This window comes from Macrotis lagotis, chromosome 3 (genome assembly GCF_037893015.1).
Source record: "Macrotis lagotis isolate mMagLag1 chromosome 3, bilby.v1.9.chrom.fasta, whole genome shotgun sequence".
NCBI lineage: Eukaryota > Metazoa > Chordata > Mammalia > Peramelemorphia > Peramelidae > Macrotis > Macrotis lagotis.
The window spans coordinates 195,105,935-195,120,781 of NC_133660.1; the positions used below are offsets into that span (position 1 = coordinate 195,105,935).

Sequence of the window (14,847 nt, forward strand, 5' to 3'; positions counted from 1 at the left end):
TGTTCACAATGTTAAGCCTCCCCTACTTAACCCATTTCAGATTGTAACAATCCCACTAATTCACTGGTTTAAAATATTTGCTCACTGATATAAATTTTCTAAAATATAGGCCTACCCATTTTATGGGGTGAACAAGCTAATGTATTGCAAAACACTGGGAGCTCTTCGAAGGGAAGATGTTAGGCCATATGTAAACTCCATTCAAGTCTACAAATATTTATTGAGCTTCTGCTCTGCTAAATGTCAGTGATAATGCAGGTGCTGATAGGATGGTTGCTACAACTGCAAGAATGAAAGGCACATTCGTTTTCTGTTATCTTCTACTTGGAGTAGGCTAAAAATCTGCAAAATAACTATATATAGTCCTAATAAGACACTGTTGCATTACTTCCAATAGGACCTTTGACCTTTATTTAATCATCCTCACACAAGATATTTAGAAAATGATAAATTCCTAGGGAATAATCTGACAGTATGAGAATGGAAAGAACCCTGACAATTAATGAGCCCCCCTTGGATCTGAGGAGATCACCAAGTGAGAATATATAAAGAGAAGATAGGAAGAATTGCATCTTGGGTTGCACTCATATTGGTAGGTGAGTCATTGATGAGAGATGGCAAAAGACACTGGGAAAGTGGTCAGATAGGTAGGAAGGGAAGCAAGAAAAAATATCACAAAAACCTAAAGAGGAAACAGTATCTAGAAAGAGATAAAAGTGTCAAATGTAGCATAGGTCAAGAAGGATGAGGACTGAAAAAAGACCATTAGATTTGTCATCAACTAACTTTGGAGAGAGAACAGCTTCAGTAGGGTGGTGAGGTTGGAAGTCAATTTGCAAAAGATTTAGAAGAGTCAAAGGAGAGGAAGTGAAGATATTCAATGTAGATGAATTTCTCAAGGACTTCAAGGTTCAAAGTCTACCTTAGATATTACCTGTGTGAGTTTGAGCAAATTACTTTACCTCTCTCAGTGTAAATTTCCTTATCTGTAAAATGGAGTTAGACTGGATGGCCTCTGAGATCCCTTCTGGTTCTAAAATTATTTCTCTAGTTCTACATTATAATTTTATTAGTGTCAGTCTTTCACTCCTGTCATGAAAAACTGTATAATCACTGCCATAATTGGAAGTGGGGCAGGGCAAGGTAATTATGTGATCAATTCATAGATCTTAAGAAGAGATGACAAAGTTATAGACAGAAATGTTCTCTAGCTTCAGATTTGTGGTTGATAGAGAGTTCAATTCATAGTAGGGACATGAAAATGGGAGAGACCATAAAGCAGACCAATGTTCCAAGGAGAAATCAACAGAAAGTTTCAGGGCTAAGGAAAGTCAAAAATATTATCACAGAGTCCAGATTATTCTTTCACTGCTTACAAAAAAGTATAAGTGACCAGCTTTGGGGGTCAGTGTACTCTATCCAGAGCTGATTTTTTTCTGAAGATCAGAAACTCTTACAATTCCAGATGGTTGGGATCTTTCTGACTCCAACATTTCAGATACAATCTACAAACTATCTATTCCAGCTTTGGGACATTCAGGAATTTAAAACATGCCGTCCATATCTTAAGATGAGTCAGTGATAACATTGTGGTAGAGTGAAGAGAGAACCCTGTGGCACATTAAAAAAAAAAAAACTCCTAAGATTACCATTGCTCCTTTAATCAAGGCTCTTAGGATGTCTTCATTCAGGTATAAAGGACTCCACCATGTAATGGCACCTGTCTAGCCTACATTCTTCTGTCATATCCAAAAGAATATCATTAGAGACTTAGTAAATATCCTTTTTTTTTTTTAGGTTTTTTGCAAGGCAAATGGGGTTAAGTGGCTTGCCCAAGGCCACACAGCTAGGTAATTATTAAGTGTCTGAGACCAGATTTGAACCCAGGTACTCCTGACTCCAAGACCAGTGTTTTATCCACTACGTCACCTAGCCGCCCCCTTAGTAAATATTCTTACTGAAATTCAAATACACTGTAACTAAAGTATTCCTTTATCTGCCAGTCTAGACACTCTGTCCAAGAAAGAAAAAAATGAAATGTTTAGCATAACTTCAGTTATTTTTATTTAAGGAAAAAGTTTGAATGAATACTTTTGGTTTTCACATCATTCTGAAAATGCTTTATTCCTACCTTCTTTTCCTAGCTATAATAAAGATTTTATTATAAAGAGAAAAAAAAGTAATACAGCAAAACCCAACATTGACATAAACTAAATCTGGCAATAGACACAGAATTCCACACATTTTTCCAAACTCCTCCCCTAGACTTCCATCTCTGCAATGAAAAGAGATGGATTTTATATCTCATCTAAGAGACTCAAAGGGGGAAAGGCCTTCTCCTTGATCATATTTGGCTATATCCACCACAATAGCATCATTATTATTACAATTAGACCCAATTTACAGGGGTCAGCTTGCAAATATCCATTGTTCCTGGGGACTTTGGAGTTATAAGTATTAGTAAGATCAGATATGGAGATTTGTTTGTTGAGAATTGTTTCCTTCCTGGGCCCCCTGAATCACACCACACAGACAACTGACTGTACTCGTTAATAAGCTCTGAATATAAGAATATGTTGATATAATTTTGTAATAGGATAAAATATATTTATTCTTGAAAAAGCAATAGGAATTAAAATTAGGAAAGGAATGGAAGAATATATGTGATGAAAGGTTTAAGTATCTGATGTCTATTAAAGCAATCCCCAGAAGGGAAAGAAAAAAGGATATTTGAGACTATAGTGGTTTGGGAAATAGAAATATAATCAGTAAAATTTTGAAGTGTCTCTTCAAATGCTCCCAGTCTTCCCTTTCCATGGTATTCTGCTGCCTCCCCTATAGTCTCCAGTCTCTCAATGCTCTAAGAGAACTGGGTTCCAAACTCAGTTCTGATACCTGCTAGTTGAGTGACCCTGGTAAGCTGTTTAATCAATATGAACCTCATTTTTACAGAATCCTGGAATTACTCCTAGGAGTTGTAAAGAGACTACTTCATCTGACCCTCTCATTTTCAGGTGGCCCATAGATAAGAAAATTGCCCAACATCACACAGATATTAAATTACAAAAACTGAGGAGAACTGGCTCAAGATTCAAGGTTCCTTTCTCATACAAATAATCATGATAATCATGTATGTGTTGACTATCTCGTCAGATTTTTTTTGTGAAGAAATATTGTTGAAAATTTAAAATTACTTAATTAAGATGAGTTTTTGTCATTATTTCAATTCAGTCAGGAAAAAAGTATCCAATATTCCTTTATGTGAAATAAAGTATTTTTTCTACCCCAAGAATATTCTACTCTAATACTTTTTCATGAGAATAATGTGACAGAGTCTACAAAACTGGAAAGTTTTCAAAAGCCAACTTGGGCCAGATATTTGTCATCCCAGGACAAGCTTAGATTAATGTGGGGAAGCTCCTCACTAGAGGGTAGGTAGCCAATAATAAATATACTGCAATTACTATAGCTTTGACTTTGAAGCAGGATGGCCTGGTAGATGAGCTCTGAATCAGGAATCCAAGAATGATGAAGGCCTTCAAGATCATGCTACATGAAGATCAGCCAAAGGAATGAGGGATGTTTAGTCTATAGATAAGACAACATAGAGGGGAACGTAATAGCTGCCTAAATATTTGAAACATTGTCATACGGAAAAGGGATTTTGATATGTTCTGCTTGGTCCCAAGAGCCCAAAATTAGAAGCACTAGATGGAAGGGAAAGTGATATAAAAAGATAGAAGGAAGAGGCAATCAATAAAACATGAAAAAGAAAGAAAAATAAAAAAGTTAATGCTGGAAGAGACCTAAGTGATTATCTTTTTTCTGCCTCATTATTTTATAGAGAATGAAACTGAAACCAGGAGAGATGTGTGCAATCCAAGATTGCACAGCAAGGTTTGGACTCCAATCTTCTGATTCCTAGGCCATTGTTCTTTCTAGTATGCTACAATGAGAATCTCAGATTGTTAATGCTGGAAGAAACACTAACAATTGCTTTGTCAAAATCCCTCATTTAGTTCACTTCTTTCAAAGTATTATTCTTACTATAGTTGTTTTAAAATACAATTTTTATTTACTTTGAATTAATATTTTGATGTGTTTTTGTATCAAAATCATTTCCTTATATCCATCTCCATCCACCCATCCTCCTACCCAATGAAACTTTCCTGGCAACAAGAGTTAACAAAGAGTTAAAACCAACCTATCATAACTGATGACATATGCAACATTTTGACCTTGTAGTTTCCCACATATTCAAGGGAGAAGAGAAACAAATTTCCTCATATCTTATTCAGAATGATCATTTTATTACTGGATTTTATTATAAATTAAAACTTTGTAAGAAATGGAATACATTTTTAATATGAAAAGAAAGTTTCTCCTTAGTTTTTCTGGCATCCAATTTGACTTGTCAACTCTTCTTTGGATATAGTTCCAAAGATAGCATTTCCTCTATCAGGAGAGGAGTATTTTGGTGGGGTTTTTGATGATGTGAACTTGTTCTTGGAACTTTAGACTGAATTTATTGCAAATATTCACATTCAAGGTGAAGAAGAGAGAAAATATTTCTTCTTTCTTCCTCCTTGATCCTTCCCTTTGGTCATTGACCAAAAGGAAGAAATGTTTATCTACAGAAGAACCTTTGAAAATGAGCTTGCCATACCCCTGCAGGAGTTCATAAAGGAACCAGAGGTTCTCGTTAGCCTGTGTTCTCTGATTTCCTCACCTCCCCACCCCAAATAAGGTGAGTTGCCTTGCTTTCTAAGACTACCTGCACTAAACACAATTCTGCAGGGTGTCTCTGTATTCTATATGTTGTGAGGAAGGGGAGGATCACCATCTTCTTGCTTAAATAAGTGCTGGCACAGGATAGGACTATGTTTTAGGTTTCCTTCTTCCTCCTGCCATACCCACATCTCCTCTTCCTCTTCTGCCTTCACACCTCCACTGACTGTCACCCACATTATAATGGAATACATGGAACCCAGAATTCTCTTCTGAATGCTACAATCATTCCTAGAAAGTTTTTTTAGCATAGTTATTAAAGTAAAATGGTAGGAATGATAGGCAGAGAGTGGTACAGTTGTTGGTCTTACAATGTCTCCTAAAGTCTGGAGCATCATTACTTTGAAAGGTTTATGAGAACTCAAGGTGCCTTGGTTATATCCAACCTTCACCTAAGGGCTAGTGATTGAGGAAAGGGGAAGCAAATTTTTCTCTTTTTGCAAATATCAAAGTCAAGCACTTCTCATTCTGGAGCCAAGTTAAAAAGAAGGAAGAAGTTAGAGGTGGGAGTAGAGAAAGGAGGACAAGGTGGTAGATATTCTAGAGGTGTTTACCTATTTGTAATCAAAATGAAACAAAAATTATTCTAGAAAAGAACTAGAGTACAATTCTCCATAGTTTTACCCTGCTATCCTCTTTGTCCACATAGGGTCAAGAATCAAACTTAATATATTTGGCTATCAGGTGAGAAAGACTTTGCAAACATTCAGATGTTTTTAACCAACTTCATATAATTTTCCCTAGATCTAGGATGCCTGGGACATCAATCTTATACTTAAAATGTAGGATGTAGAATTACAGAGCCAGAAGGGACCTTGGAAATCATCTAGTCAGAGAATTTTAGGTCAGAATAAGAAGGGATTTCAGAAGTCACTTAGTCATAGGATCATAGATTTTAGTACAGAAAGTGACCTCAATGTTCATTTATTCCAATCCTCCTCCTTTTATTGATGAGAAAAGCAAGGCCCATCCACAAGGTTATATGACTAGCCCAATAGTAAAGAGACAATAAGCGACAGAACTGGGATTTGAATCCATGTCCACTGTTTCAAATCTAATCCTTTCTATTAAACCAATGGTTCCCAACCTTTTTTTTTGTTTCTCAAAATCCTTTTAATAACAACAAACAAAAAGATGTGTTGCCAACCCCCATGGCAATTTAATAGATTATTCATAACATTCTTTCAGACTTATTTTTTTTAGATTTTTTTTCAAGGCAATGGGGTTAAGTGGCTTGCCCAAGGCCACATGGCTAGGTAATTATTAAGTGTCTGAGATCGGATTTGAACCTAGGTACTACTGACTCCAAGGCCAGTGCTCTATTCACTGTGCCACCTAACTGCCCCTTCTTTCAGACTTATTGAGGGTTTCTAATAACAGTAGCCTTTGCCTCCCCCCAAAAATAAATTTATATTATATAATTTCAAAATATAAAATTTTATTCTATTTATAATTATGAGAACTCTAAATAGTCATCAAATTATAAAACTCTAGGTAATTATTTTGGGACATTCTGCAAGAATTAAAAGTAACACAAAACAGACTTTATGTGATTATTATTATTATCTGAAAGAATTTACATTAAATTCTTGAATTTTATAATTTTTATTGAATGTGACATTTTAGTGAAATAAGAGGTTTAATATAATAATATATAAGCTAATTCTATGTTGGACTTTTTTTATTTGAACAAAAGTTTTCCAATATCTAGCTTAATACCAAACATATTCTTAAATTTTATTCTGTATTAGATTTGCTTCTGAATTTTTATTTAAAACAATAATGCACTAAAAATGTTTACTTATATCTATTTAATATGATGGAAAATGGTAGGAGGCTGTTATAAGCTTTTTCGCTAAGAAATAGAAATTCATTCTTTAAATTTTTAGTCAACCAACTAACTGAAGAGAACGAATAGCTAGTAATGATATAAAATTTTTTTGTTTCAACTAATGAAATATAGGAAATGACTAATGTATTTAAAGTTCCATTACTTATATTATTTCATTGTGGTGTTAAGTGATTTGCCCAAGGTCACACAGCTAGGTAATTATTAAGTGACTGAATTAGGATTCTAACTCAGGTCCTCCTGACTTCAGAACCAGTGTGCAATATTCACTTCACCACTTACCTACCCCTATTGTTTCATATTAAACAAAGTTTATCTATAAACTAACTTTTGGAAGGAATACTTCAGATGTAACTTTCTTCTTTTCTATGACTAGTATACCAACTACTTTCTCACAGAAACTCTACTGAATTACTGACCAGCATTGCCAACCAGTTCCTTTAAAACACAGACTTAATTCAGTATTGAGAACAACATAAAACTTGGTGGGGGTTTTTTGGTTTGTTTTGCAAGACAAACTGGTTAAGTGGCTTGCCCAAGGCCACACAGTGAGGTAATTGTTAAGTGTCTGAGACTGGATTTGAACTCAGGTATTCCTGACTTCAGGGTCCATGCTCTATTCACTGTGCCACCTAACTGCCCCTTCAAACTTGTTTTTACAGTACATTTGTGATGATATGTAATGGTTTCACGATGGCTTATAATGCATATGCCCAGGTATACTGAATTTTAAACAGTCTGACATATACCCTACAAGAGCCCAAACATTAGTGACAACTTGATAATGTGATGATACAGCAGAAGAAATATGATGACCAAGTAACAAAGAACCAGGAAGATGTTTTCGTGAAGTGAACAGAAGACAAATGAGGGCCTATGAATTCATTTGACCATATTTAGAACTAATTTGCTCTCAAATGTCAAATCTTTATGGCAGTTTAGAAACAATTTGATGACAGGTTGAGAAACTATAAGAAAATGTTGCTTAGTCAGGAGTGGCCAAAGTTTGGTGTAATCGATAGGCAAACATAATGATCATTATAATGACTTGGGGCTCAAACTGCTGCAGAAACAAACCTATAAACCTTCAAATATGTGCTGGCTTGCTGCCAAAGAGAAAATATCTTTGCAACATAATCAGGCAATTATTTGCTGCTTAAAGTGCTGTTAAAGATTTTAGCATCAATATAGGAACAGTTTTCAGCTGAGGTTATCAATGCTATCTATAGCCATGTTAAAAAATGTTCTAACTCACTATTGATTGGAGAAATGCAAATTAAAACAATTCTAAGGTCCTACCTAATGCCTATTACATTGGTCAATAAGTCAAAAAATGACTAATATCAGAGGGTATGAAGAGAAAATGAGACATTAATGCATTGTTGGTAGAGTGGTGAACTGATTCAACCATTCTGAAGAGCACTATGGAACTATGCAGGGCAGCTAGGTGGCAAAGTATATGGAGTGCTGATCTTGGAGATGGCAAGACAAAAGTTTGAATCTGACCTCACTAACTAGCTATGTGACCTTGGGCAAGTCATTGCTGGTTTCAGCTTCCTCATCTGTACAATGAACTGGAGAAGACAATGGCAAGCCTCCTCCAATACCTTTGCCAAGAAAATCTCAAAACTAGCTTAGTACTAGTCAAGCATGACTGAAATAAATGTTCAGCAATAACAAAGTCATATAGCTACTTAGTCATCTATAAAAAAGTCGCTTGAATAGGAAAAGATCTTTCTTTAAGCACACCAACCTTATTGTGGACTGAATAGAGACAAATAACCTTGGTCCTATGCTTAAATACATCTGCTTGAACTTTATATCCAGGATGTAGGTATTTTAAAGCATCCTACAGTGCTGTACTCCTCAGGCTCCATCTCCTTCATCTCCCCCATTCTTGATTCTTGTACGGTGTAAGAAGGAGGTGCAAGAAGCACTTTAAAATGTGCCCTATTGAGCAAGGACAGTACAGAATAAATCCTTTTGCACTTCCTGAGAGTCCACCTCTAGGTCAAATCTAACCCCATCATTGCTCTTACCCCTTGGCCTTAGCCATCCTTTGGTCACAATCTTGGCACAGCCTTGAATAAAATTAGAAAATAATAGCTTTTTCCCTACACCCTTTGTCCTATTTTTTCATTTGACTGACACTGATAGCTTTGTACTATTTTTAAATGGAGACTTTTTGAAGTTTCAGCAGGTGACCTCTATTTACTACAATAAAATTAGTGATTTATAGAAAGTCAGATTTCCACAATCCCCCAAACTCTTTTTATCCTAACTACTATGTCAACAAAGCACCCAGCATCAAAGGTCTGGATTATGTAGCAAAATAAATCACTTTTAAAATCCCAATAGTAATGTGGAGTATAAAAAAAATCTTAACTGGAAATGTGTAAAAAGGAAGAGATCATATAAGAGAAGCAGATGCAGCCAACCTTGGCTGTGGTATATTACTCAAGTTGCTATGGGGCAGAGAAGATTGGATATTTAATGTCAATGTTTCTGTGAGAGTAGATGAAAAAGGAGAAACTCTGAGCCAAAACAAAAAAGGGGGAAATAGAATCTTTTATTGTCTACAGATTATAGTTCTCTCCTCTCCTCTTCTTCATTTCCCTCTTCTCTGCTTCTTCTCTATCTTCTTTACTCCTCTTCTTCCTCTCCCGTTTTCCTTTTTCCTCTCTACTTCTCTCCTTCCTCCCCTCTCCCACAGAAACAGGTGTGATGTGATAGAAAAAACGATCAAACTTAGTGCCAGAAGCATTGAATCTCACTTTTCACTTTGACATGTGCAAGTTGTTTTTACCCTTAGGAAGTTACTTAAGCTACCTGAATCTGTTTCCTCCTCTGTATAAGGGAGATAAGCTTTGTATCCCCTACCTCATAGGAGTGATCTGAGGAAAGTACTTTGCAAATCTTTAAAAATTATGTATGCATTCACATTCAACTGAGATCAATGTATAACATAGAACCAATGTAAAGACTATCAGAATGCCTTCTGTGGGGGTGGGGGGGTGGGGAAGGGAAGCAAGAATGGGTGAAAATTGTAAAACTCAAAATAAATAAAATCTTTCTTAAAAAATTATGTATAAATGTATACTTATATGGAACATATATATGTGTGTGTGTTAGGTTTTCTTTTTCAAAATGGTAATGGACACTTCTCTCTTTTTCTTTTCTTCTGTATTTCCATCACATCCATCTATAGCTTAGTTTTTGTGAATTGACTAAGGATTAGATTACCTCCTAAATCCAACTCTTTTAACCATTTCAGATTCTTCTCTATTTCTATTATATTTCTATTTATTATATTTTCTCTATGTTTCTTATATAATTCTATATGAGAACTTTTTTTAATGCTAGTTTCTTTGAATTAAACTACTTCGTATATTTTTCAAGAAAATGGTAATAGTCCAGTATCCTTTTAACATTTAGATATGAATGGATAAAAGTTTCAAACTTTGATCAACTTTACTTGATATAATTGCAGGAAGCTATGTGGTGTTAGTAAAGTGCTACACCTGGAATCAGGAAGATCTAGATTCAAATCTAACCTCAGCTATTTACAAGACAAGTCATTTTATTTCTGCCTCAGTTTTTCATCTTTTAAAATGAAAATAAGTCCTTTCTTCCTGAGTTGTGTGAGGATAAAGTGAAAAGTATTTGTAAAGTCCCATATAAATTTATAAAAATGCCAGCTTATTATTATTAATTATATTATATAATAATGCTCAAAGCTTGAATAGAGGTGACCTTAAAGCTATTTAGAGCTCATGCAGACAACTCTTCCAAATTCAAGGTATGAACATTAGATTTGTAATACCAAGGACTAATCTGAAGTTCAAGAAAAGAGATAACCTGTCAATGAAACTACTTTTCCAAGTCTCCAAGTCCCCTGGAGTTCCAAGCCTTATTGACTACTGGCAATTTGTACAGAGGGAAAATGATGAACATAAGATTAGGCATGTCCCAGAGACTGAGGATGTGCCATAGTTGTGACACTAGGCATAATAAGTAGGTAAAAAGGTCTTTTCTTAGAGAGTTTAAACTTGGGATTAGATGATTAAGTCACTGCATTCATATTTATCAAAGCTCTTAATATATATTTTCAGGTATGGACTTTTTCAGGTATGCAACTTTTGGGGGTCAGGCTTTTGAAAGCAACACCAAGGGGGCATCTCAGTGGTGCAGTGAATACAGCAATGGCCCTGGAGTGAGGAGGACCTGAGTTCAAATTCAGACCCAGACAGTTACTAATTACCTGTGTGATCTTGGGCAAGTCACATAAATACATTGCCTTGTAAAAACCAAAAACAAGAAAAGTAAGACCCCCATAATGTCATTATTTATGATGAAAGCAATACTCCTAGATCTCTTCTTGGTATGCTTTTCATCCTAGTCTCCCATTTCTCATGGAGGAAAAAAGTTTACTTTCTAATTGGAGGTTTTGAAAGCAGATTTTTCCCCCACACTTGACCACAAAGATCATTATTGTTCTTTTCAGTACTCCATCAACAAATGTTTAACAAATTTTCCCTTTCTTTTGGACAGACCCTTCCATTTTATAATTTGTTCAGTTGATTTCAGTTGTGTCCAGCTCTTTGCAACCCCATTTGGGATTTCCTTAGCAAAGATTCCTGAGTGGTTTACCATTTCTGTCTCCAGTTCATTTAATCTATGAGGAAACTGAAGTAAAGCTAAGAGACTTGCTCAGAAGTAAGTGAGATCAAATCTGAACTCAGGAATATGAAATTTCCTGACTCTAGGCTAGATACTGCTATTCACTGAACCATCTAGCTACCTCTTCTGTTTTATAATAATTTAATAATAAATTACTATAATATAATAACTTTATTGTGCATTTTATAATAGTTTATATTCAAAAACATTTTATGATTTACAAAGCACTTTCTTCACAACATCTAAGATAGATCATGGTGAACTGGATGTGTTATTTGTCCTTATTTGTCCCTGACCATGACATCAGAGAGAGATGATGCCATGACATGGATGTGAATTGGATTGAGGAGGGGTGCTATGCTAAGTCACCAGCCTCAATTTTTCCTCCAGTCATCTGGATCCACTGGTCAGGATCACTGCAGATGGCCCTTGAATTAAATCAATTGCCCAAGGCCATACAGCTAGTGAGTATTAAATGTCTAAGACCAGATTTTTTTTTTGCAAGGCAGTGGTGCCCAAGGTCACACAGCTAGGTAATTACCAAGTGGCTGAGGCCTTATTTGAACTCAGGTCCTCCTGACTCCAGGGCCAGTGCTCTATCCACTGCCCCACTTGGTTGCCCCCTGAGATCAGATTTGAACTCATGTCCTCCTGACTCCAGGATTGGTGGTCTATTCACTGCACTTGGATAGGTTGCCCCTGGCTGTAACACCCAGTTGGAACACAGATTCTGGAATGCCAGGATATTGATATCTTCTTTGGACATTTCAAACTCACAGGACTGGAAAAACTGCTTTCCTTAATCTAAAGTAGCTAGACCAAATAAAAAGGAAAAGAACTGAGGCCTGTTTAACAGGGTCACATGTCCAAAGAGGGGAGAAGGTCCTTCCCTTGCTGCAAGGTCTCACACTAGACAGGATAAGGTGATTGACTCACTGAAAAAAGCTAAATGAGATGATGAGGCAGAGTGATTTTAATCAAATGCCTCTGCAGCCAATCAAAAATCCTCCTCTTCACTATTTGGGCAGCCAACCAGAATTGCTTATAGATTGTCTAGGGGAGCTCTACAGTTTCTCTAAGATATGTCACTTAAACATCATCATGATGCTCCCTAGCCTCCTCCATGAGAAGAGGTTGCATCAACCAAGAAAGCTAATAGGATCTGTTCTTACACCAGACCCCTTTTACATATAAAATAAACTATACAGTATTACAAAGGAAGTCAGTTATATTGAAATAGTTATAAAAACATTTAAAAAATAAGTTAAGGTCCTCAGGTTAAAAAAAAAACCTTATTCTGTAGTCTCTTTGGTAATTCCTTCCACTATATCTAAGGATTCTTTATTTCAACTCTGCTGTCAATGACAATATTTCTATTAACACTGACTAGGCTGAATTCTTCTTGGAGATCAATGACTTTGCAGTCCATAATACTACAAATATGTGCTTTCATGTATAGGATCAGAGTTCCTTGGCTGTTCCTAGTAAAGCTGATGCAAGCAACATCCTCTAATATAGCAAATATCTAACTTCATCTGCTCCAGCAAAGACAGAACAGCTGCAGAAAAGTCAATAGAAAACAAAGGCAGCTAAGATAATAAGCAATAGAACGAATCCCAACAATTCTCTATTCATAATCCGCATTTAATTCAAAATACAAAAGGATTTGTTTAGAATCTGGCAGGTTTTTAATGGCTCTTCTCTCTACAGCAGTTTCTCGCAAGTGGTGGAGATGTCAAGCAATTTTTGACTCTTTACCAAAGCAAGGAATTAAACACACAAGAGAAACAAAGGGTAATGATACAGCAAATGGCAATGCGTCCTGTTGTTTGGCGGTGTCGAGCAGGGTGCCACAGGGATCAGTTTTCATTCTGGTCTAATTTAACATCTTCATTAATGATCTGGAAGAGAAAGTAAACAGCACATTAATTATAATCACAGGCGATGCTAAATGAGGATTTACTGCATGCATCTCAAAAAGGGAAGCAGAAAGGCTTGGAATAAAAAAAAGCACAATGAAACTCAGCTTGGAAAAGTGGATTTTATCTTTGAAATAAATATTCTAAGGCAGACCTATTGAATGGGATTATAATACAAGGCAAAATGCATTACATTTTATAGCACTTTAGAAAGTGCTTTTATATTCATTATCACATTTGATCCATTAGAACCAGAGGAGAAACTTGGCATCTAATTTATTTCCATTCTAGGAAAGTGAAGCTACTTCCTCAAGGTCACACAAGGAGGTAACAAATAGAAGAACTGGGATTTGAACCCAGATTTTCTGGATCTAAATCCATTATTCTCTCAGCTACATTAAAGTGTAATTGAGCCCACAGAGGTTAAGTTCCTTATCTAGAATTACATGACATAGAACCAAACCTAGAATTTGAGTCTCTTAATTTTTATCTCTGGGTTTCCTGTCACAAAGCAATACAGCTCATTACCTGAGAAATGTAGAAGTGTAACAAACAGTGTAGAGTGGCATTGGTTTATGTCAGAAGAGAGAGATGGGGAAAGTAATTTCTATAAAAATATATGAAACAGTCACTAGTGGAGTAAGCTGCCACAGAAGGCTCTGAGAAATCATTCTCCTACCTACCTAAAATTTCCCAATTAGCTCATTCTTGATTTCCCTTCTTAAAGAGATGTATTTTTTTTTAGGTTTTTTGCAAGGCAAATGGGGTTAAGTGGCTCACCCAAGGCCACACAGCTATGTAATTATTAAGTGTCTGAGGCTGGATTTGAACTCAGGTACTCCTGACTCCAGGGCCCGTGCTCTAGCCACCCAAGAGATGTATTTTTAAACCAACTTAAGTCATTGTGTTATTTGATAGTTAAATACATAAGAGATGGTGTAACAAAGGATAAAAAGCTAGAATTAAAATCAGGACTTGAGTTGAAGGCTTGATTGTTTGATGAAGAACAAGACACCAAATTAATTGCTGTGTGCCCCTCATAACTCACTAACTGAATAGATATTATGTTCATCTTTTTAAACATTTATTTTCTTATAGATTTTAGAAATGAATGTTAAAACTTTTTTTTGGTATGTAAAGAGGGGGGAAATTAAATTAAATTAAAATAAAACAAAAAACCTTCTCTTACGTTTTTTCCTTCCTATCCCATGGCTTTCCTTCTTTCCCTTTAGTTCTAATTCCTTATATTTCCCCCTTAGTTCTAATTCCTCATATTCCTCACAAAATGACTATAGGTAAGCATGTTAAACACAAATGTACATGTACAACTTTTCCCTGACTGTTCCACACTGAGGGGAAGGAGGTGGAAGGGCAGTGTGGCAGAAAAACATGTAACATAAATTTGCATGTGGATAAATGTTGAAAAACTTTCATTTCATATAATTGGAAAAATAAAATAAAATATCCATCAAAGATAAAACAGTCATACTAAAAGATTATCATATAGAATTGGATGGGACCACAGAGGTCATCCAACATAATCCCTCATTCTATAAATGGGGGAACTGAGACCATGGGAGCTTGTGATTTCCCAAGGTAACAGTATCAGAA

At 35.8% G+C, this 14,847-nt stretch overlaps 1 protein-coding gene across 3 annotated transcripts in view; it reads right to left on the reverse strand.

The window, feature by feature from the left end:
- Positions 1–12,999: 12,999 nt before the first annotated feature.
- LOC141518043 (uncharacterized) overlaps positions 13,000–14,847 on the reverse strand; it is a 37,228-nt gene continuing 35,380 nt past the window's right edge. For all 3 annotated transcript variants that reach the window (XR_012477065.1, XM_074229697.1, XM_074229698.1), the window contains one exon: positions 13,000–13,218. The gene's annotated coding sequence lies outside the window, so the exon portion shown is untranslated. The remainder of the gene's footprint in view (positions 13,219–14,847) is intronic.